The 25,394-nt window shown below is 38.9% G+C and overlaps 1 protein-coding gene across 6 annotated transcripts in view; it reads right to left on the reverse strand.

Moving 5' to 3' along the window:
• The window catches only part of LOC124063371 (kelch domain-containing protein 8B-like), a 156,152-nt gene that overhangs the window by 87,914 nt on the left and 42,844 nt on the right, over positions 1 to 25,394 (reverse strand). The gene's annotated exons all lie outside the window — the stretch shown is intronic.

Raw genomic sequence — 25,394 nt, forward strand, 5'->3', positions numbered from 1 at the left:
CATCGCAGTGGTTCTCACTTCCTCTGCCATGTAAGAGTTTATCTCCCAAAGGACACAAGCAATGCAGTCATATGCGACTCCGACACTCACTCACTCACTCACACACACATACAGATACACACACACAGACTGGTAGTAGTTCTGCAGTAGTTCTACATACAGTCTGGAAAGGCATAACAGGGAAAGAAACTTTCTTATATACTGAGGATTACTTTTATATTCAAGAGTTGCCTGCAACAGCTTGTGCCCTGCACAATCTTGTGCTATAAATATTCAGAGTTATTAGTTTTCAGATGGATTACAGTGGAGTCAGGATAGAATATTGTTTGAAGAAGGCACCACAGGAATTTTGCCAGTGTGACTGTCCTGAAGAGGGAAAGGAATCATTTCACCACCACCTTTTTTTTTCTCAGCCTTGTCCTCCCACATCCTTATCCTTCCACTTCCACATTAAGCAGCTTACACTGCATGTGTGTGTGTGTGTGTGTGGATGCATATTCCTGTAGTTGTGGGGACAAAAATCTGTTCATACAGTCATGTTGTGAGGACCCACCTTACTTAGCTTAAGTCTTCACAACATAAATCACAAAATATTATGGTGAAGACTTGCATTAAGGTTAGGTTGAGGTTAGGGTTAGGTGAAGAGGAGGGTTAGGATTAGGCAGGTAATGTTTATTGTTATGGTTAGGTGGTTGTTAAGTCTCCAGGAAATGAATGTAAGTCTATGTAATGTCCCCAGGAGTGATAGAAACATGGCTACATGTGTGTGTTTTCATTGTATGTTCTGTGTGTGAACCTTTGTGCCCTTTGTGTTATCTATGTGAACTCCGTGGGTGATTTAAGTCCTAAATTCTCCCCCTTCCCACTTATTCTCTTTGCATGTGTCTGTGTCAGTATTTCATATTTTCACGATGCAGCTAGCTGCTCTACGCTGCCGTGGCCTCTCTCTCCCCGCCTGGAGCCTGGGTTGCCCAGGCACTCTGCAGTCCGTACCTGCTTTTCAGTTTCTTCCTTTCAGGAGATTTGTAATTCAGATGAGCGTAGAGAAGAGAGACAGGGCAACACCTGATACCTTGTATGCTGCTGATGCCTGTGTGGCAGCAATGCATCAAACATTAGGCACTTTGGTACAAAGGAGTAAGCAAATTCGAAATGGAACGATTTTGAAAATGTGAGATGAGGGAAAGCAGCATCAAGAAGGCTCAGGTTTCTTCTTGATGAAAGGCCCCGCAATGATTGCACGACAGACAATAGAGGATGGCAGCAGGGCAAGGACAACAACGATATCTTGAGTCTTTCTCATATTTATATCAGTCTGTTATTCTCTCTGGTGCCTCCATGTGCACAAGTCAATGTGAAGGACTATTAGTGGATACAATGACACTATGAAGGCTGAAAATACAATAATAATTCAATATATCTGTGCCCTAATAGACCATGACAGGTAGGCAAACTCTGTATCTCAAATTAAAAAGGTGTCTTATGTTCAGTCACAATCTTGTACATGAAGTGAAAAAACTGTTTTTTCTGATGTGTACATTTTATTCTCAGGAGTCTTGGTGTTGACTGTGCAGAGCGTTACTCTTTGTAGTGTGAGCCTTCAGCAAGTCTTTTGAGAGTCATTTTCAGCAACTTCATTTGTCAGTTCCGGATCCCTATTCTGATCTGTCATCTCCAGGGTTATGATTTGTTTAAATATACAAAACAGGTTTAGGTTAGAGAGCAATCATGGTCATTTTACAAGAAACCTCATCGCGCCAGCATTTAAAGCAGCATTTCATTGTGTGTACAAGGTTGAATTCTGCAGTCTCTTTACTGGTTATCCACTGGGTTTTTAATTGTTGTCGGTATTTGTCAGATCCCACATTTACAGATCCTATTTATTTGTCAAAGCCCTTGAAAATTATAAAACATGTCTACAAATGTGTTATAATGTTAAAATGGAGGGTTTTCTTCAGACGCCAGCAGAGAGAGCACGATAGCAGGAAGAAAATGGACACTCGCTGACAACTTTGACACAAGCCAGACCTTTAACTCGCCTTCCAGTGTTAAAACAACCCACTAGTGAACAATGATCTAAATACCATGATGAACACTGTAAAAGGAAATGTAGAACCCCTGAGGCGAAAAGTGGAGTGTGTATTCAAACACGTAGAGCAGCTGTCACTGCAAAATCTTGAGAATGAGTTCAAATAAAAAGGAGACAGGAGTATCTGATCTAAATGTAAACATGAGTAAATCAAACTATCAGAGGGCCTGACTGCAGCATGAGCACAGCATAGCGAGTGTGACATTAAAAAGTTAACCATACATCTTAACAGAGGGCAGTGGAACACACATATAAAGAAGCTTTAATTAAAAAGCTTTAGTTAAAAAAGTAAATCATACTTTCTACAGTATGTGTCTGTTGACAGTGCTGCATAGGTGGTTCCTCTGGTTCCAAGTAGACTTATTTGCCTTGGCAACAACTGCTCCATCCTCCTCTCTTCACCTCCCTCGAATTCAATGGTTTTCTAAAGTGAATATCACAGCACCCTGGGATGCATCACAGATTAGCCAAGGTGCTGCAACATTTACTTCCACTTTTGTTACAGTACATTTTTAAACTTCTCACCATATGAAAAACAAGGAACATTACATTTTACATTTTTCAAACTTATCAAAAAGTAATAACTGAGCAACAGACCAGTTACCAGTTTTAGATGTAGCGTAACTGGGCATTTAGTGATGATTTTCATCATGGTTGTCACAAAACATGCTTCTGGATTTTTGTCAGGGCCAGTGATACAAAGTTGCTGTCATTATAAATGCCAATCTGAGCCAGCCTAAAGAACAACAGGATGTATAGTGAAAGCTTGTTGTGGACAGGGGAACCCAACTACTTAGCTGCATGTTTAGCATACAGATTAGAAAGTATCTGTAAGTATCTTCTCATATAACTCTTGACAAGAAAGGGAATATGAACCACATAACATATTTTCCTGTAACTGTACAGAATACTGGGTGTGGGGCAGCGGAGAAAGCAAAGGATGCACCAATTAAAATGTGGGCCAGACAGCCTCATTTGGAGCAGCCTGGAATTGAACCTGACATGTCTGCACTGTATGATGTATTTGGTCTAAGGATGCCCCTAAACCGGGGGACAACATCTGTGTTGCACATGCTAACCTCTCCTGTCATCACCTGACCCAGTAATCTGCCCACCCAGCTGCTCCTCAGCCACAGTATATGTCAGAGGACTTCACACTCAGTCACGCTCTGCCAGACTCTATACATTATCTGAGCACTTTAGGCCATGTGTACCTGTTCTGAAGGCCATCTTCTTGCTTCAGACCACTGCATTATTTTGCCTGGTCTGAAAGTCTTTTGACCAAGAACAGACTGTTTTTACCACATCTGTTCTGCCTCCTCATCCTTTATGTACCTGATCTGATATCCAGTGTTACATCAGTCATGTTTCACATTCCTTTCTAGGGAAACTGTCAAATAAAAGATAATAAACTGTAATAACTTCAGGAAAGTATATTGATTAAACAGAATGCAAAAAAACATCATATGGCACACACTGTGTTTTTTCTGTATTCAACTGTTTCATAGCCAGTTAAAAACTCATTGTGTGTTTCAGTATATTAAGAATAGTACACAGGGGGAAAAAAATAAAAATAATAATCATTAATTTATAACAGTGGCAGTTTGTGGTGGCCTATCAGGTCACTAACATCAGGAAGACACTGAGCAGCTTTTTAGCTTTTTAGCTTACTGAACCTTGCTAAAGCTTTGTATAGTGCTTCCTCACCCATTGACAGAGTGAATCTGACAACATGACAGATAAGGACTTACAGAAGCTTTTATGGGCTCACTGAAGAAGTTCCAGCTGGAAGCAGCACCATAAGGTCTCACCTCAAGAACGAAGTTCTGACTTTTGTGTCTCAGCTTGTCTGAAAATACTTTGAGCTCAGCCAAACTTTTAGCTATAGCTCAATTTCTGTAACTCTATTCAAGTTAATCTAGCCAGGGTCAGCTTCATAACAACATCTATTGTTCACCTATTCATATGGAGTCTGGAAAATAAAATATGGCACTGAAAACAAAGGCATTGAAACATAATAAAATATAGAAAATAAAATATAGGCATTAGAATTCAATTTTCTGTTACCATTTTGGGAAACCACTTTAGTATCCACTCCAATCAGGCTGATGTGGCGATATGAGGTTTAAGTTAACTTTAAAGGGCTAAAATTAGCTAATATCAGCTAACAAAGCTAACATTATGTTCTATGTGAAAAACAACAGAAGAGAGAACTTGCTACCTTAGCAAGTGCCAAATAATAAATTCCTGCCTAAAACAATCACAACCTAAAAAAATCACCTAACAAGATGCTAAAAGTGAATTCGCATGCTAATGACTTGTAAGCCAACTATCATGCTAACAACATGTTAAGCGCAATATGGTTCTGCTGTCTGAGCCATCCAACTATTCTCTGTAGCCATTTCACATCAGCAGTTACCTCAGCACAACACCTCTGTCAACAACTACACAACCAACACCATCAACTCACATTTCTGCTTGGCTTTAACTTTTCATCCCAATGTACATCTCCATAACTTCATTTGTAGTTAGACTCTTTCTCCTTTTCACATGCTCTTTGACTGCATCCTGAGTTGCTTTGGATTTCTCAAAATATGAAGCAATAGTAAAATATGTAGCCCATATTGCCGTAGAGAGCGACTTCCCCTGCCTAACCAGAAGGCCAGAAAACATCCTGGAAATGGCTAGGACTCCTCTGTATTAATGGATCTGACATGATAGTAATGTTTTTGTAAGATTCATCTCACTGTAAAGTGTGAACCTGCCTGAGGAACATGTTGGGAAGAGCCGTGGATAGCTGAATATAGACAGTGGCATACTGTGATAAGGGAACTGAAGTTAGCAGAAAATAACAAGACATCACGGTGCTCCGAGCTCCCCAGTGTGCTGCTAAAAATAGTGCATGTGTGTCTGTGTTACTCACTTTCAGAAGTCAATTATTTGTGGAGGTTGTGATGAGAGTTGCACTGCCACATCACCTAAGGGCTTCGTGGAGTGCAGAATGTTATATAAGATACAGTAATTTTCTAGAAACTCTGATGAAGTGTTTTGATGTACATGCATACACAAGCATGCTCACCAACCATACTGCAGCAGAAATGCACTTTAATCTTCCCAGCACACTGATCCACCAGAGCTCCTTACATTATTCATCTGATTATCTTCTCAGAGATTTAAAATGCTTCCTTGCCATTTTCTCAACGCAATGACTGGCTCACTGGATTCCAGTTTTTCATCTCATCTCCCTGGAGCACGCTTGAGGCAACCATGAATGGAAGGGGAGGAGCGAGAGTTAGAATTCATACTCCAAGTTGCACTTGTTGCCTACTGATGCACTTGTTATAATTTTAAATGCACAATATTCTAATGCAAGATCCGGGAATACTGTTCTGTATTTGTTTTATGTCATTATTATATGATGTTCTATGGAGGTAGATTAAAACTTATACATGAACCAAACCAAAGGGAGTCTGGCACATTAAAGCATCACAAATCAAATGCCATCTAGTTCCATTATATTGTAGACATCTCTACAGCTGATATCTCCAAAACTGCGGCTCATACCAAAACAACTTGGATGTTTAAATAGCATTACAGGCGAGCAGAAAAATTTGTATTTTTGATTTTGGGGTGAACTGTCCCTTTATTTCACAAACAAGAGAATAAATATACACTATAGTGACAAAAGTATGTTGGGGCACCTGATCATTACACCAGCAGGGATTTTAATGACATTGTACTCTATACAGACAGCTTTACAGCTATAACTGCTTCCACTCTTCTGGGAAGGCTTTCTACAAGGTTTTGGAGTGTTTCTGTGGGAATTTTTACCCATTCATGTAGTTTTCTGGGGGTGGACCACTGGACCCCACATGTAAAAGTGTCACCCCTAACACTGAAACAAAACACCTTGGATACAACAATCCAAAATGAAGCAAAGATGTTATGACCGCCAGCAAAAACCATACCTTCCACTATATCTGCCACTGTAGCTGAGTTCAGTTGTGGGACAAGTAACGACAAGTAACAATAATAAGTGTGGCTATTTTTTTTTTTTTCACGTTTACATGAATGACTTTTATCCGTCTGTTATTAAATTAACGGAAGGGACAAACCTACAGTGTCAGGACTGCAGACAGAAGACTACTTGATCTTCTGCTGAACCTGAACACAGCGAGGTGCTGGTGAGGAATCTGGTGAAGGACAACTGTAGGATGCAGTGCAATCATTTCTGGGCTTATTCTGTTATAAGAGTAAATAAAATGTAGTGCTTGATCATGCTGCTACATGGTCCTGGAAATGTTAAATGATTCTGCCTCAGAAAAGTAATTAAACTAATCCCCTAACCCCCAGCTTGGATTAAATATCACCGGTACTCGTTAAGTTCCTGTAGTGAAAACGTCCTATTTCTCAATAAATGAGGGGTTACTATAACTCTTCTGAGTGAATCAGTTTATGTGTCAAACAGATACCACCCAAACAATCAACTCCACAAGAAGACAGAATTACCAGTCAAATCAATTATGTATTTTATTTTATTTGCAAAGATGCCCAAGCCATTCAGTACACTTTAAAAGACCTATCAGGAAAAGTCAGTGTTACCTAAGAATCACAGAGCTCCATGAAAGCTTCCATAGGTTTTCATACTATGACATTGCTGTTATTCCTTTGAGAGATAAGTGGATTTAGCCCATATATGAATAATAAAGGGATTAGTTTATATAGGGAGAAAAGATGGCAGTAGATGGAGCAGCTCATGGGAAGTAAGGAGAGGAAGAGCTTAAAGATGAGTAAAAAGTCACTATGGCAGATAGAGTACAGACAGCATCAAGAGAGGGACAGTTAGCAAATGTGTGTTAGAATATCTCTTACCTATTCGGGTCCTTGAAACATGGTTGGAGAGCCAGAGAACACATTAGATGAATCCTAATGTAACATTTTTCTTTAGAAAAGAGTCCCATCCCACCATGGCAGCCTCCAGGGGAGCAGACAGAAACCAGACAGGCTTAAAATCTGAATCTGGTTTTGGTGGTGGTAGTAGGAGCAGAGTAAAAGGGGGTTGGAAGTTAGCCTGTTAAAAGAAATTTAATCCAACTAAAATTTGAATTCATTTTTTGTGTAAGAAAAATACTACAGCTGTTGTGCAGGGGTCTTCTTTTTTCCATTTTGAGTGGAAACAGTGCCTTCTTCAGCTTCCCACTGAGAGGGCCTTTCCCATGGATGACTTACATGTGTGACACTGACAGACACTATCAAGTTCTGTAGTGTGCTTCTGACTGGAGCATGATATACTGCATATTGTATGATCATTGATTTAAAAAAAAAAAAAAACTTAATCAAACATTTGGACAAACTGCTAAGTTTGTATTCCACTCAGGAAGATGGAGGTCGATATCACAAATGTTAGCACTGATCCCAAGAGATGTTTTGTTTTCATTCTTGGTATTTCAGCACCTGCTAATAGTCAGCACCTGCTGAGTCAATGGCAGTAGCCAGTACAGTATTTGTATCAGAAAGAATTTAGTTAGCTAAAATTTCTTTCTCCCATAAGTGATGCTGTAAACTCTGCACCACTCCATATGCCACACTATGATCCAAATCACCACATGGAAGGAGGAGTACTGATTCATGGAATATTACTCGACAGCTAGTTAAAGCTGAGGTAGGCAGTATATTCCATTTCAACTTTTAGCATATTGTAATTGAAGTGGTCAGAGAAAATAGCAGAATTCTGTGCCTCCTCCTGGCTCTGTTTACAGGTTGAAGAAAATCTATGCTGTGACAGGAGACTTTGGGCAATCACAGGACATTTCAGAAAGATGCCTTCCCTACTGCCTGTTTTACAAAAGCAGATGCACATTCAAGTCCCTTCAGATGATGAAAGCCTGATTCAATGGCAGAAAATCACACTTTTGCCTACGGCGTATAGCACAAAAACACAGAGCTTCAGGCTCATCATGTTCGATGCCATAGGGCTCATATTGACAAGTGACAAAGTGTTATTATTACGAACAATGGAAAATAACTTTTGAAGGGGAAAGTGTGTGTGTGTGTGTGTGTGTGTGTGTGTGTGTGTGTGTGTGTGTGTGTGTGTGTGTGTGTGTGTGTGTGTGTGTGTGTGTGGCGTACTAGCTGCATCGCTTTTGCTGGCACAAAGCTACGTATGTTCTGTGTTACTAGAGGTCGCTGTGTCTCATAATACAGCATCCTCCTCCTAGAGACAATAGGAGCTCCACAGTCCACTATTGTCCCTCAACGCCAAAGCACAGGGCTGCTGAGGAGGATCTTATTAAAACTACTGGCATCGCAGCTACCTCTGATGCCTGGAGTGCTCTGCCCTGGGGCTGCCAATAGCTGGAGGGAAATCTTTGAGAAAATGAGTCACTGCGAGAGGGGCCGGGATCTTGGCGAGGCTCACGTCACAGGGAGCAAGTCCCGCATGGCAGGCATGAGGTTTCTCTGGGGGTAACAGACTCATTCTGCTGCCGTTTGAACTTGAGTGCATGGTGGAAGGGGCTTAGCAGAGTAATGCGTAGCAACAGGGAGGAGAGGCAGTTTTAACTGCCTGTGTGGCTCTTGGAAATGTTGTGATATCATGGACAGTTTATTGCATCTGCACAAACAGATATTGAACAAATCAAACAATGCCAACGCTGTCAGTCTTGCATCTATTCAAACTCCACAACACCAATGTAGGGAGCAGTATCACTGGAGATAAATAAATGAAACTTTTGATAATTAAACTAACACCAGATTACATATAGTGATTTCTTCTGTATAAAATATTTTAATTTTGACTATACTTTATGAAAGTCTGTTTCTTTTCTGGTTAGGTAATCAGTAGTACCACTAAAAGTACATAACTTCTAAGACAAGGTCCCAGTTTTCTGACTCATGTCAAGTAGACATTACATCTAAAACTGAGACCAGAACAATTTCCTGAATACAAACAGATTTATGAGAAAGTAAGAACTGCAGTAAGATCTCTTACTGCAGTTTCGGTTCACTAATGCCACTTTAGAGGAAAGCATTCTGGCTGAGTGCACACTCGCTTAATAAATGTCCTCCACTGAGGCAAGTCAATGTCATTGAACTAATTTAACTCATTACAACCGCCAAACCATCAATCTCAAGTAAAATTAAGCTTTTAAAATACTCTTAAATGCTGTATACAATATGCATGAAATGTTTGTGCGTTTGTGTGTGGATGTATTTTATACAAAAATCACAAAAAGCAAAGAGTAAATGCATTTTACTCATGCTTTCCACAGAGACTCGGGTAAATAATTAGTTTGAGAAGGGCAGAGAAGAAACTTGAACAACATTTCTAACAACCTGATGATATATTGAGAATGCTGTTGAGAAAAGTGGCTGAGAGCAAAAGGAGGGCAGAGAGAGCACAAGGTGAAACTGCACACGGTGGAGCTATTACTGTTAATCAAAACGTGTTTGACTAACCTGGAAAGATTTTGTGGAAATGGCAAAGGGTAAAGTGCTAAAGAGAGACAGAATGAGGACAAAGTGGAGTATAAAGGGCATGAAAGGCACCAACAGGCGAGTAGTGGAGGTGAGGGGGGTGTGATTAAAGAGAGGAAACGAGTGCTGAGAGGGAATTAGAGGAAGACAAGTCGAGACATGTCTGTAGAGTGAGATTAAAGGTGAAACAATCTGAAGTACACCATAATATTAATATAACATTAAGTCCACAGTATGCACACAACACATGCAGACTGTCTGTCTAAAAGTGTGGATATTCATGTTCACATACTTTTGTGTACTTTTGGTTCTTAGTTGCAATGTTATATGAGGGTACATTAAACAGCCTTGAGTTTTGGATTGTTAGGCAAAACAAGCAACTGAACACACCAATTTCTGCTCTGGGAAAATGTGACTGACATTTTTCACTGTTATCTGATATGGGCAAAACAATTAAACAAAATATAATCTCATCGAGCCAATTATCAATACTGAAAATAACTGCAACTCACAGCTCTAATTGGAGAGCTGACAATGAGCTAAACATGAACCCCTAACTTCACTGGCCAGCCTCAGTAACTGACAAATGAGACCAAATCTCTGCAGCCAGGATCCAAAGTTGAATATGTATAGGTCTATATTTTACATATTCATTAAGCCATAGATTGGTTTTAAGGAGGAGAATGGTAGGTTTATAAAACTGTTACTTTTGGCTTGTGTTTATTTGTTTATTTTGTGTCATCACTTTTACAGATTTTCCCATTTTCCATTTGTGCTCATACAATGCTTTATTTTCCCCAGAGGGATCAATAAAGTTTCTTCTTATTTTAACAGGGTTGACTGTTTTTTGTTTTGTTTTGGGTTTTTTTAGATTGTCCATTACAGGGAGTCAATGTTTTGTGAGAGTAAACAACCTCCACAGGCACTAACATCATTTCTGTTTGACTACAGCCCATTTTTCCCTGATTTTACTGCATGTCCTGAATAAAAGAAGCTTAGTCAGTTCTGTTCCCGGAACAGATTCCTATGGAATCTGAACTTATACACTGTGGGCAAAGAAACTATTGTCCTGTTGTTGTTGTAGTCTTGACCCTAGTTAATGGGCAGACCTTGAATCAGGCTATATTAAATTAGGGTTTATTCTCGGACCAGTGTTCATCATTACTTTCAATGTAATCATCGTTATCTGTCCCTCATCCTGCCCTGAGCAATAAGGAGACTCATCCATATTCAGACAGTTTCATCAAGAAAGCACTAATACTCTATTATCTGACATTACTATGCATGCAGTGAAGGTGGAGACAGAGTGATGGCCAGGGGCAGACACAGGAGAAGAGATGGCATGAACAATAATAAAAGTGGGAACGTGAAATCTCTGAAAACATGAGAAAGTAAGAGAGAGGGGAGGGAAGAAAAATGTCAAGTGTTGATTTGAGAAAGGGGATAAGGAGGAAATCCCTTAAAGTGGGATGAACAGTGGACTGAGTCTTTGCTAAACATGGTTCAGTCATGCACACCTTGTTTAAACTGGACAATTGACTTAATTTGGGTGTACAGCAAGGCTCATTAGTAGCGAAAACAGTTCAATCCAATCACGGAAAATGGCTCAGAAACAGAAAAAAAACAATACACAAACCAAAATACAGGTGACATATGGAAACAGGTGTGGTAGCCAGTGGTCAAAAATAAATAAGTAATTTAAATTTAGAAATTTAGCATGGCATTAGCAAAAACAGACCAGTGATGACAGAAACCACTGAAACAACAAATGCAAAATGTAAAGGAAAATGCCTAAAGAAAATATTAGCAGATTCATATGGCAGCATTATCCAAGTGACAAATGTAAATATGTGTCCATCATGTGTGAGGAGCTGCCTTGTGCATATTTAACCCACGGCCTTGCTGCCCTCCCATCATAATATCTAATGGTGCATAAACAAGGGAGCAAATCAGTGTCTATTTATATCTGAACAAATGTGGTGTCAAGTATTGGTGTGTGGGTCACTGACGAACTGGATGTTAATGTCAGCTCTTGACAGATCTGGTGTCGCGCTCCAATATCTGTAATGCTGGCCAGCACAGCAGGCTAACCTGGTACAACAGCCTGAAAGCCATGTCCCCTGCAGCAGCCTGAGCTAACATTAGCATGTCCATAGCCAGCACTGCCTTCCTTCAAGGAGAGCTGAATCCTCCATGAATGAGCGCAGCTCAATCTTTAAGTGGCACAACTTCATTGACAACATCATTTAACTAATAATCTAGTTGGACAAGTTGTTGGGGGAAATAACTGGGCTTTTTTTTCACTGCCTTGGATGAACTTAGCTTATTTTTGCATATTTTCTTCATTTTTGTCCAGTTATCCAGGTTGAGTAAATTCTGCAGAGCAAATAATTAATAATTTCTCCAACTGATGGCAGGTTTTTAAACAGCTTCCTTCTTTGAAGCAATGCTAGGGTTACACCACATTTAGTGACTATGGATTATAACTTAAATTCCTTTTTATTTTCTTTATTCCAGACCACTGAGTACAACTACCAAACTCCAGATTCCATTGAAATATGGGTTTTGGTTCAAATGTGAACGGTGAACCCAGCCCCGGTGTACACTCTACAATTCCACCTTTTTAAAACAGCTTGATAACCACAGCTGTATTGTTTTCCTTGTCAGCAGGGTTCAGTGGAACTTTCACATTTTTCACCCACTGCTGCAACATCATCAGGTTTGTAGAGTGACCACACAGTAATATCTGCAAATAATAACTGACATGATATGGAAGAACAGGAGAGGAATGTTCATGCTGTACACAGATAATGCCATCTACAAGTGTCTCTGTGTGGGACAAAGAGCAGTCACTGAGCCATCAGATGAAACAGGATATGCTAATGTAATGTTCTATTAGGTGCTCTGTATCAGTCTATTAGCCTGCTGATAGCAATAACCACCAAAGTGCCACTGTGGCCGCTACACAAGAGCAAGAACACTGCAACAATGTGACTTCTGAACTACAGGAAACAATGTTGATATTTTTACTTACATACAAACTAATGCAAACCTGAGGTCATCATAAAAATCTCAACACAGGTCTCATACAGTAGACTTGTGCTTTTTGCAGGACATGGTCAAAGGGACAGTGAGTGAGTGAGTGAGTGAGTGTGTGTGAGTGAGTGAGTGAGTGAGTGAGTGAGTGAGTGAGTGAGTGAGAGTGTGTGTGTGTGTGTGTGTGTGTGTGTGCGCGTGCGTGCATTGGATCGATCACAAAACACCCAATATGTTAACATTAACTTCAGTGCTTTGCAAGGAGGGTTTTCAAAATACCAGAATTGTAAATTTTGGGACAGTATTGTTATAAAAAATGATACTATATATATATATATAATATATATATATATAATTCTTACTCACACAAAATTGATTTTTTCTTACCTTTAAAAAATGAATGACGAGCACACTTACCAAATATTTCTAATAATGTTAATATTACATAATTAATAACTGCAGCCTTGGGTTGAAAATGTGATTGCATGTACATTTTTTAGAGCTTCAGCACTTTTCATATTATCAAATGTGGATATCGTATTGTCTAACGACATGGTACTGAAAAAGTACTTATGGACTTCAATGCTTTTGTACTGGCTGTGGTTGATACTATATGCTAATAAATAAAGGGGTAATGATTCAACAGTACAAACTGTTAATTTCCCTATAGGAATTAGCTATGCATTGATCTAAGCAGACTGGTTCATGCAACAGTTTGCAGAAAAATGAATACTTGAGAAGAAGACGACTTGAGAGTTGACTTGTTCAGCCAGAGGACTGAAGTAAAAGTTGCCTTTTAATGTTGTCAGTCTGTCTTTCAAACTCAATACCAACTGAATGAAGGAAGTGGGCGAAGATGACTAAACATAAACTGAATAAAATAAAAAAAAAAAACCTCCTCCATGAGCATTCCTGCCTGAGTTATGTCAGTATTTCAGTAGTAATGGTAGTTGTTTGACAATGACTCCCATGATTTCACACTACTTCATTACATTATCATTACATTTTAACACTTCATTTGGGGTTTGTTTTTTATTAGTGGAAGAGTTGTTGTTTGTTTTTACACGTGAACTGCTGGATATTTGAGTTTCCCCGATGGGGATAAATAAAGTACCTATCAATCTACACATCTACCTATCTGTCTCTATCAAAGTACATCTTTTATTTCCACTGTTTTGGTTGAAAGAACTCTTGCAGCAGAAGCACACTCTGTAAGTAATTGCTAATGTTTGGGTTAGTAGTCAATTAATTCATTATTTGACACTAGTGTTTCTAGTCAAGATTTGTAACTACTGTACTGTTACATTATTGTTTAACAGTATTGTTCTGTGTTTTGTAATTGCATCTGAATAAATTACCGTAAAAATCAGTCTCTTTGTAAACGGGCTTTCGTCCTGAAAAAGCCTATGGAAACAATAGTATGCAATAGCAAAGCTCAGTTGATAATGAGACCAGTTCAAACATTTATACTGTAAAATAAAGACAGCAGAAAATATAGGGGCTATAAATGGATGCTGCCATTCTGACCTTCTTCTGAATGTAGCAACTTAAGCCCTATATTTGCCCAAAAGAAAAGTCATGTTATAAAAACATACAGTATGAAGCACAGCATGTGCTCAAAATCGCTGCCTCTCTACAGCAACTGATGTCTATACTTCTAATGTCTGGGCTTATTCTTATTCTCTTTATACTTTTCTGCCAAAGCTTTTGACAGCTGTCTTTGCCCAGCAAATACAAGTGCTGCTAGAGACTGCAGCAACCAGTCAACTAGGAATAAAGGAGACTGTTCAACAAAACAATTCAGGATGCTATTATGAACTTACCTGCAACTAACAAATTAACAAGCAGACTGAATAAACAGCTGTTACATTATTTGAGCTTTTGATTTTACGTGTTTCTCATGTTTTAATTTCGCATCTCGTTTCTCTCATTCAATCTTCTCTAACTGTTTTCCTGCATGTCTACTTTCCTCTTGAGCACAGAAAGTTCCCCTTCCAGAATAAGGAGCACAAGTGTGTGTTGTTGTTTCATGCCACCAAATTTCACACTGTCAGACGGCAACTTCTTATTTGTGTAGGTTTCCCTCTGTAATCATCCTCTTTCTGAGGTACTAATGAACGCCTCAGTGGGGCTCCAGGCGTCCCCTGGTAAAGCGCTTTAGTTGAGAGGATGAGGCACTGCCACTGGAGCCTAGGGTAAATGGAGAGAGTATCATCAGACACCAGCCTTCATAAGTAATCCAGGCTTTAAAGAGTCAGCATCTCAGTCTTTGGCAAAAGTGCCTCAAGTCTAGACTTATAGCACTGCTGGGTCAGAGTGGCACAGGGAATATGATCAGAGTGTTTTCACTGGCCTTGGCACTCAATGTAATTCCTCTTAAAAGACGTCAGTACTCTCAGATACTCTCAACTTGTTATGTATCATCAATGTGTGATGTTCAGCGCACTTCCAGGAGTTTTTATTTCAATTTATTTATTTATCTTTTTTGCTGTACCCACTTTTGCTGTCTCCTCTGCCTCTACACTGAAATTCTTATATCTTCTGAATGCGTTTTGACAAAAGAAGGATCTTGGTGAGTGTTTTGCATGAAGCCTGTGTAGGTGTACAGAGTAGAATCTATACTTATACTGATCAAGGCCAAGGTGTTCTTCTATGTGAGAAAAAGCTAGTCGTCTTGTGTCTTGTGGTATTGCACTCTTCCTCGTTCTCATGGAGAACTTGTATCTCTGCCTCTTCTACAGTAGACGTCTCTTTAAGTTTCAGTGTAAAAAAAAAAAAAACTGCTTTGGATAAGACAAACAATGTCTGGGAGGCTCATCCCCAAACTTCTGTTGACTGTTAATGTTTATAATAGTGTTAAAATTCCTAACTAGCAAAAACATTGGAAGTGCTGTAAACATCTACATGTAAAAACATATTCAAAAATTCCAAGTACATTAACAGTGACTGTTGGAGAGTTACGCTTGTGTGCCTTTTATGGAGCTAAATTCAGGATGAGTTAGCTTTGTATAAAGACTTTTGACTCTACCTTACTTGTGCCAGTGTTATTGGCTGCTTCACTGGAATGCACATCACATTGATTTGTTGTTGCATGCTTTCGATTCAAACAGATGATCCGGGAGTTCATGGACAATCTGTGAACAATCTGGCAATGTTAACGAGTGAGGGAAAAAAAAACACTAATTCAGCTTTTAATTTGTAAGAGGAGGAATTCAACTTTCAAAAGTTATGCACAACGGCCTTGCTTGTTTTTCAGGGTAGTTTTTGTTTGATACTTAGCTGGCCTGGAGGACTAGAAGCCAGCAAAAGCTTCCGAAAACACAAAAGGTAACAATCAGCGAGCCTAAAGTAAATGCAGATGTTTCTTTCGTCTGCCTGGCTCTCATAATAAGTGATACAATACTGATTGTGACATGAATGTGCAGAAACTACTTGCACCCTCCAGCAGAACATCTCTACTTCAGCTCAGCTGGGCCACAAAATCAGAGGTTCCTGTCACCAGAGATGAATACCACTGTGCTCAGCACTCAGAAGTGTAGGGTTTTTCAAGGGTACACCAAAAGCAAAACCTTTGAAACTCCAAACACAATCCTAATTTTTCCAAATTCAAAAGTCTTGTCAAAAAAAACAAATTCTCCACAGACAAATATCACTATGATGTCAGCATCTCAGGATTTTCTGATTTCCTTAATCTAATATTTTCTGAAAAAAAATCCTTTATAAGTTGCTTAAAAAGTTTGCACAAACAGCATGGCTTAAGATGTGTTTGTTTTTTTGTTTTTTAAGCTGAGAAACATGATGTAAACAAGCTGCTCAGAGTAGAATTCAAGTCAAGATAATATGAAAGCTGGTGAGTGAAACCCAGACATTATTTTTAAAGAAGAAAATGGAATATATATTGGAAAAACACACATTCACACAAAGTATGAATGCATTCACACTCAGGAAATATATACACACGCAAACATAATTAGCCTCTGTGGTAAACCTAAGCCAGCTCACTGAAGCTAAAGGCAGACTGATCAAAACTCAAAAATGGCCCCTGGCATCTGTGTGTGTGAGAGAGTGTGAGTGTGTGTGTGTGAGAGAGAGAGAGAGAGAGTGAGAGAGAGAGATAGAGATTTTAAATACAAAAGGGCACATGAAATGATCAGTGGAACAGTTCCAGGAGCAAACTCCAGCACTGTAACTGATTGCTGCCAAAAACTTTTAAGGAGATGTACAAAAAACAGCTTACAAACTTGTTAGATAACCTTGTACTTTAGCCACCTGAATTTCTTTTGCATAGACAATTGTTTGATCACAGAAAACGCTGATAAAGACGCAAGAAGAACTTTTCTGTGTCCTGCTGTGTCCTCTAGCATTTTTTTTTACCTTGTTAAAACAGAGATGTAGAGACAGAATCTGTGCTGATAGAAGAAAGCTGTAAGTGCTCAAAACCCTAGAAAGATCTCTATCTATCTCTCCTCCTCCTTCTCTGAATTTTGTGCATGGAGAAAGTGACTACTTTGATGATTATTATTTACCATAACACGAATAATCAGAATCAAGTCTTGCAGATCCAGACATAGTGGACATATTCCCATCGAATCCATCACTTGACCAAAGTGACCCAAAACTCAGCATACTATCACATCACAGAGAACGTTCCAGCACCCTGCTTGTAGCAGAAAGAAGCAGACTCTTGCATAATGCATACTGAAGCTCCAGGAGCCTAGAAACCAGGTCATGACAGGTTGTTACAGAAAAGCTAGCATTAGAAAAGATGTGGAAGTTGCTAAAGGAAGTTCTGATGCACAGAGAGAGCAAAAACATACATATTCATTTACATGCTAGGAATTGGAGATGACAACCGTGCCACATTAGTAAAGCAAAGTTGCAGTACAGCTGCTTGCAAATCATTATCTCACTCACAAGAGTCATTCTTTGGATTTTGTTTGTAAGTGACTTCACACTTTTCATATTCTCTCTCCTCTCTCTACCACCGTTCTGAGGTCATTACACCATGACTTTATCTTCTTCCCTGTAGAAATATACCTTATACCTTTCAGGAGCTTGACAGCCCTGCAGCAAAGTGATTTCTCAGTCAGGTGGCGTGCAGGCCTGCTGACAGACCGACAGCGACTGTTGACTAAGGAGAGGCCAGCAGTCGTTAGTCACAGGCCGAGGCAAAAAGGAAATCATACTCATCAGCGCAGCAGGAGTTTGACACTTTTGAGCCATGCTACAGCAACAACTGTAGAGCGGCTCCACAGATGCACGAGGACCACTAAAAGCTAGATGTTCTACGGAGCAGCGTATTATACACAATGCTTGATGTGCAAACCGAGCTAAGCCAGAGGAAAAAGGCGTGTTTTCTGTGAGCTGAGGTGTGAGCTGATCCCTGAGTGAAGTAAAAGAGGTGAGAAGGGAAAGACAACATAAAAGGGCAAACCCAAAACTCAAAGCAAAATAAAAAGTGGGCCAGCGTTTGAGCAGACAAATGGGGATTTCTGTGATATACGGCCGTGTTTGGGATTAATAATGAAGGATGAAAAGACAGAGAGGGAGAACTGCAGGAGAAGAGAGAAAAATCCACACACAGAGTACATGGTGTTCTCTTCACTAGAGGCACCAAAATTATACACACAAAAACACACACACGCTCTGTCAATGCTGCTAAAGTTAGGAATATACAGAGAATGCACACACGTGCTCTGTCTGTGGCTCGCAGACATTTACGACTAATCTGCTCGTTCCCTCTGATTAGTCTAAAAACAAACACGGCAGTCACACACTTGTTGCCAGGCAACACCAATGCTTGCTTGAACAGTCAACTCTGAAATGGAGAGGAGAGTAGAGAAGAGGAGGCTACAGAGCAGGCCAAGACATGTCAATCACCAGACCACCATCTGAAAGACACAAACAGATACACACACACACACACACACACACACACACACCCATGACATCAGAAGGCATCAGTGGAAAATGTGTGGATGTTGGCTGAAGGCACATCCCAACTTAACAAACAGCTGAAGGCACACGCTGAACTATCTTGCTACTGGTCACTCACACACAAACTCTCTCTCTCTATCTCTCTCTCACACACACACACACACACACACAAAAGCATATGAATTGTAACCATTTTTGTTTGCACAATACTACTTCATAGTCAGTATTCCTTTTAAAAAAAAAACATTTTATGAGTGATATGACTAAATACAAAATAATCCTCATGGTGTAAGGAACCAACAGGTCACACCACGAGATAGAGAGGAGATTATACCGTTTTTACACCATAAGAGCCTACATGCTGGTATTTGTATTTTTGTATTTTTTTTTTACAGTGAATCCACGAAAACTAAGTGACTAATTGCTTTTCTGTTACCAGGAGACGGGTTTGTCTTTCTGTTTGTTCTTTCCAGTTTTCTTTCTTTTTTTCTGTTGTCTTGCACTCAACACAAATGCACAAGAAAACAGGAAACGGTAGAAAGCAGCATAGAGGGCAGTGACAAGGGAACTACGTTTTTTAAATGTTTTTACCTCAATATCTCTCTCAAACTTCTCTCAACCGATCAATGTCTGTCACTGTGACAAATGGAATACCATTTACACGTCAACACCCTGAACTTCAACAATAGTCACGGTATCAAGGTGGACGTGGAATGAAAATTAGCATGTCCAAATGTGTGTCATGTTTCCATCATTTCTAATCAGAGCTGGAGCCGATAAAAACACTGCCTTTGACTAGGGATAAAAACCAATTGCACCAACTGAAAACAAAAACCAGATGCTAGCAAGTTTTTTTTGTCCAGAGTAATAGGAGCTTTTCACAGAGATTGTGCTTACAAGAAAACAGCAGTATAGTTACAATTATTTACAGTTGAGTTATGGTAAAGGTTAAACAACTAAAAAAAAAAAAAAAAAAGTGTTAAGGTTAAAAAAATCCCAACATCAACTGTTACATCTGTGACAAGATGGAAATTTGTTCTCAGACTCAAAGGTCAGTCGTGCTATATGCTAATTCACACTTCACCACATGAACATTGAATGTGAAGCAAAATTTAAATCTGTCAAAGAAAAATTCTCTTTTTCCATTTAAATGGGTGAGGGCAGAGGAATGTACCAAAAAATAGACTGAATACCCTCAGCTTACATGAATATCCACAAACATTCTCAAAAAGAAGATGATGTTAAAAAAAAGGCGATGTAACTACATCTCTGTCTTAGGCTTTCAATAAATCAAAGAAAGGACTCCACCCACCTATTATGCCCCACACCTGTACCCCATGACTGCAGAGAAGAACAGAACACAACAGCAAGATAAAAACTATTTGCTATAGCTGGGCACAAGGGGTTCCAAAAGGGCTTTCCATCTCATTTCCAGAATTAGTTTTTGCTTCTGAAAATCCTGCAAACAATCACATCACAAACATCAAATGATGTTTGCATTGTAAAAGTCTGGTAAACAAAAAAAAAAAAAGTGGTACTTAAAGTGGTGATCTGCATGTTTTATTTGGTCACACAGCAGATTATTTCTGAAACTACAATAATCCTAAACTCACGGTACAGTAAACACGATATTAAATCTATCTCTTCATGTACACACTCATGCAAACGTGCGAGTCCTAACAGCTTGACAGGACCTGTAGGAGGATGTAAACACTGTAGACACTCAGCGTGGGCGTTATGCTGGATCAGTAATCTAACACACATGCTGTGTGAACGTGACGTCTTTGGTTAGAATCTAACTAAGGACCTTCAAAAGGCTGCTCTCCTGGGTCTGATCTCTCCAACAACAAATTATCCCAAGTATATTAAAGTGTCATTAGTGGTACTCCTTTTCACTTCCAGTGTGTTGACCAATAAGTTAGCAGTGCTGAGTCTTGACACCAAACTATCTGAGAAGTAATATGTTGAACCATTACAAATTCCACACATCACATAGCATGGATAAAGGTAAAGCTCTTTGCTGACTTTGTAAAACGCAGCTGCTTTCATAAACAATAACTAATCAGACAAGTCACCTGGTAACTTGTTACTCGAATGAGGCAGCAGAAGCACCAGAAAAAGCATTAATTCCAGACTGCTCACAACGAGTGAAATAAAATGATGACATTTCTTAATTTAGCATGTTAGCATACCAGCATTAGTTAATTAGGACTAGACATAAAGTACAGCAGAGGCTGTGTTAAGGGATTGCAAAAGTGGCGACAGCTCATTCTCTGTGGACCATAAATGTGTATGTCAAATGTCGTGGAGATCCCTCCAGCATTTTTGAGACATTTCCATGAAAACCTAACATTTCCACCTCATGGCATGCTAGAGAAAGAGTCAGAGAATCGCCAAGTCAATAGGATTCACAGTGAGGTGACCAGGGATGCTTATATAAAATTTCATGGACAGATACAGGACAGTATAAGGACACACAACGGTCATTATTATTATTTTATATATGATTTTATATTTGTTATTTTTGATTCAAACCTCAGCTTTGACCTCCAAGTCAAAAGAATTGTCCAATGACAATTCTTGGCACGTGATAGCAGCCCACTGCTCCTGTGTGTTTCACTGCATGTAATTTGCTGGGTGTTGCATGTGTGTTCAACCAAGGATGGGTTAAATGCAGAACACAAATTCAATGTGTGTATGTAAAAATATATAAAATATATACTGCCAATAAAGCGATTCTTAATCTAACAGCACTTCTGGGTCTCGCTCCAAGTTATATAACGGAGTTGCTGACCCCCTATAAGCCAGCCTGAAGCGTGAGATCCTCGGGTGGGGACTTTCTGGTTGTTCCAAAGTCGAGGTTAAAAACTAAAGGTGACCTGACTTTTGCTGTCAGAGCCCCTTGACTTTGGAGCAAACTCCCTGACGAGATAAGGCTTGTCAGTGACTTCTTTTAAATCACTTCTCAACACACACTTTCACCTACTGGCTTTTACATGATGTTGTCTTTTTACTGTCCCCTTTAATTTATTGCTTTTAACTTATATATCTCCTTTTTATCTATGATATATATATATATATATATATATGTATTTTTTTATTTTATTTTATTTTCATTTTTTTTTATTTTTATCTTAAACCTTCACCATTTATCCATTTATATTTTGTTCTTTGCATTCTATTCAGTGTACAATTTGTCGATTTGGTTTTAAATTGTTTAGCACTTGGGAAACCTGCTTTTTTGAAAGGTGCTATATTAAAGTTATTATTATTATTATTATTATTATTACATTTTAGCACATTGATTTATTCAGAAATAAACATGTAGACTCCTACTCCTATAATTTTGTTGACAGTATTCAAAACATGCATATTCACAGGTACTATTTGCATCTGTCAACGTGCAGCAAAATCAGACATAAGAACAACTGAGGTAAGTGCTTCTTTATTAGAGAAAGAGTATATCAGCTCTTCCGTTCCCCAGCTGTAACCCTGTGACACATGTCACAATCTAAATTGTCCACGGTTTATTATTTAAATGAAGCAAGCAGGGTCTAAAAGCCACTCTTCTGCACAATATGTTGTGCACCTCTACCAGCCTCACACCAAATCTCATTGAAATTCTGTATCTCTTACGGGCAGAAGCAACTGCATTCAGCTGCAGGCAAAATTTCCAAGATGTGACTGAGATTTCACAAAAGTTTTATCCCAAATGCTGGAACTTTAGCAGGGTAGGTAAGAGTAACATTACATATGACAGGGAACCATGAAGGATGTATCCACAAAAAATGTAATGTCAGGTCCAGTATCCAATTAAAGCAAGTCTCTCTACTATCTACACTAACTGCTATTGGCGGCCATTAACCCAACCGGCTGTCAGCAAGCAGGGTGCCACACATGCAGTATACACACAGAAACACACCACACACATTGGTGATATAGTTGGTCATTTGTTATGTAGGTGTCAGAAAGTTAATAATAACATGGACATGTTGCTTAGCAAAATATCACAGTACAGACAAAGTCATTTGTACTGTTTCTATAGTAATAATGCTGTAGTACTTTTCTGTAGTAACATACAATTCATTGATATAAAGCTTAACAGGTAAAACAGCAGACATAATCCATATGAACACTGGGTCCTGGAGTATCTCTGTTTAATACAGGATTTAGTGATGGTGGTGGTAATCACCTAGGCAAAATCTCTTCTTCCTCCCATAATTACAGAAGACTGGAAACAAATAATTGCAAATGAATGATATGAAGAGCCCAGCTCACTTGTACTTCCTGTATATTTTCCTGTTTACACTAAAGCTGCTGAGAGAAAAACACACTCTGATGTATCTCTTTTGCAGCACTCAGCGAACATGAAAACCCGCACGTTTGAGCAGTTAATGTTCGTCTTCTCTCTAATGGGAGTTTTCCTCTAATGAGTGTGACAGTATCCACTTAGAGAAGTGTTTTGAAAGCACAACTCTTCTGCTGCACTCGTGTCTGGACTGAAAGCATGTCCCATCTCGATGCTCATTACAACACACCACAGACTGCACACTGAAAGTTTCACAAAAACCACTGTCCTATTTAAGGAAAGGATTCTGATTTTTATTAACAACTGTCATGCGAAACATAAAATATTACCAAGGTGTTGCTAAATAAAAATATGGCTTACCTTTAAAGTAATGACTCAGAATAAGACTACATTATTCAACTAAAGAAACAATAATGTAGTCAAACCTTGAATATTTCTTATATTGCTTTACTAAAGATATTGACAGACTCTTCCGTTTACTATAGGCTGTAAGCGACTGAGCTCAACATGCTAATGTTTGCAGTTTATATTACAGCAGATAAATACCCTTAAGTATTTACACATTTTCTCTTGTACTTTTAACTCTAAACTCTTTTTATACAAATTATCAGTCTTACAGCACATGGACTTTTATGTCATCCAGAAAGGTGTATTTGAAAATAGGTTTTGTTTTGTTTTTTTTATCTGTAACCATAGTTTTGAACAGTGAATTGTCTGTAAGATTAGTTTTGTAGACCTGTACTTTTAGTTTAGTTTTTTACTGCAAACTAATTAAAATTAATTAATTTAAAGAATTTTCCACAGGGTATTAATAAAGGAATTTTGATTCTGAAGTTTTGTAAACTTCTGCATTCAGTCACAGGCTTGCAAGCTCACTTTCATAATCCACACAGCAATCTGACCAATCAGCGTCTTTGGTTAGGTGGTCAGTTAATGCGGTCAGTCAACCCTGATCATGCTCAGCTCTTATACATGCATGGCCAAGTCAGCCGTGAAAATATATGAACCTGTTTAGCAAATGCAAATCAGTTTAAAAGTTTTGATTTGTCAAGTTTTCCTTGACTAATTTTACATAGTACATTTTCAGTCCAATATGTAATGATGTATAAATACTGGAAGAATCAGACTTTTTTACCTTGTGTATGAAATACAGTATACATACAGAAATAGACAAAAATATTCCCTTTGTCTCTAGTACTTTTGAAAAATAAGCATACAGCATGAGAAGTAAACACAGGAAGGAGAAGGAAGGAAATGCCACAAGTCTATTTCTATTCATTTTGTGCCCTCAGTCTTCGATCAGTGTATTACATAAAATCTAACTGGACTGGCTACAGATATGCATAACATCTTTTCCCTTATAACAACCTGTGATCAGTTCATCTGCCTGTTTCCTTCCTCCCTCTCTTCTCTCCCTTCTTGCTTTCTCATGACTCCCTCTTCCACTTTGCCAACATGCACAACCTCAGACAGCCTGCACACGCCTTGAGAATGAGCATTGAGTCCAGTATGTTTATTGAGCAGAGGTAGCCGGCGTGACAACTGGCTCTTCCACACAAACTATGTTTGACATTCTCCTGAAGCATATAACGAAGGACACACACGCACACTGTCAGAGATATCATAGATATCATACACCTACATACAACATATTGACCACTTACATCATTAGAATGTTGAGATTGCAATATTTACTGAACTTTAGACCAAGATAAGCACCAGCCTCATGACTTGTGTGAGTAGCCATCGATCTCAGTGCTGCTCAGCTAAATAACAAGTAAGCAGCTTCCACTCGAGAGACATTTTAGCTGCTTTGTCACTGAAAAGCTTGGAGGGACTTTTCACAAAATGAACAACTTATTAGTTAACTTTGAATCTTCAGAGCAATGGGTTTGTTGTTGCTGTTGTTAATTCAAAGTTTTATGAATGTGTCAAAGCTGGACCATATTTCATCAGTTCTTAATGAGCCTTCACAAAGTTTTTGGAAGGCCTGCACTGACAAATTTAAAATTTAGAGATGACATCAAAAGAGCACTATCAAAGAAATGCATGTGGATAACTAATACACAGCAACACTAGAGCTGAGCATAGCTCTTGATACATAAACACCAACCAAAATCAGAGCCCCTAGCTAACCTTACTTTGAACTCTGGTATTGTAACATCCTGACCCTGGGCCTGAATGAGCTTTTTATAATGTTAATTTGCAACCCCAAAGTGGCACTGTTGGATGTGATGGGCAATCTGTGGATTTTCAGGTGAATTGTAGAGATCACAAGAAGTATCGTTTTCTCACTTTTGTTTCCAAACTTCACATAAACTCATTGACTCAGGGATCTATTCTATGTGAACATATCAATAGAATGATGCCGCCTGGACAAATTAACTCGCAAGATTCTTCCATGGGTGATGTATTTAAATAATACAGTGTAAGTTAGCTAGCAACATAGTGATTCAGAAATTATCTTTAATGCAATATTGTGTTTTAACGGTGAAAATTGAGACATTTTCAATATCTGTGCCACATGGGTTTTTCCTCACCCCTTGA

This window comes from Scatophagus argus, chromosome 8 (assembly GCF_020382885.2).
Source record: "Scatophagus argus isolate fScaArg1 chromosome 8, fScaArg1.pri, whole genome shotgun sequence".
In the NCBI taxonomy this organism is placed as follows: Eukaryota; Metazoa; Chordata; class Actinopteri; family Scatophagidae; genus Scatophagus; species Scatophagus argus.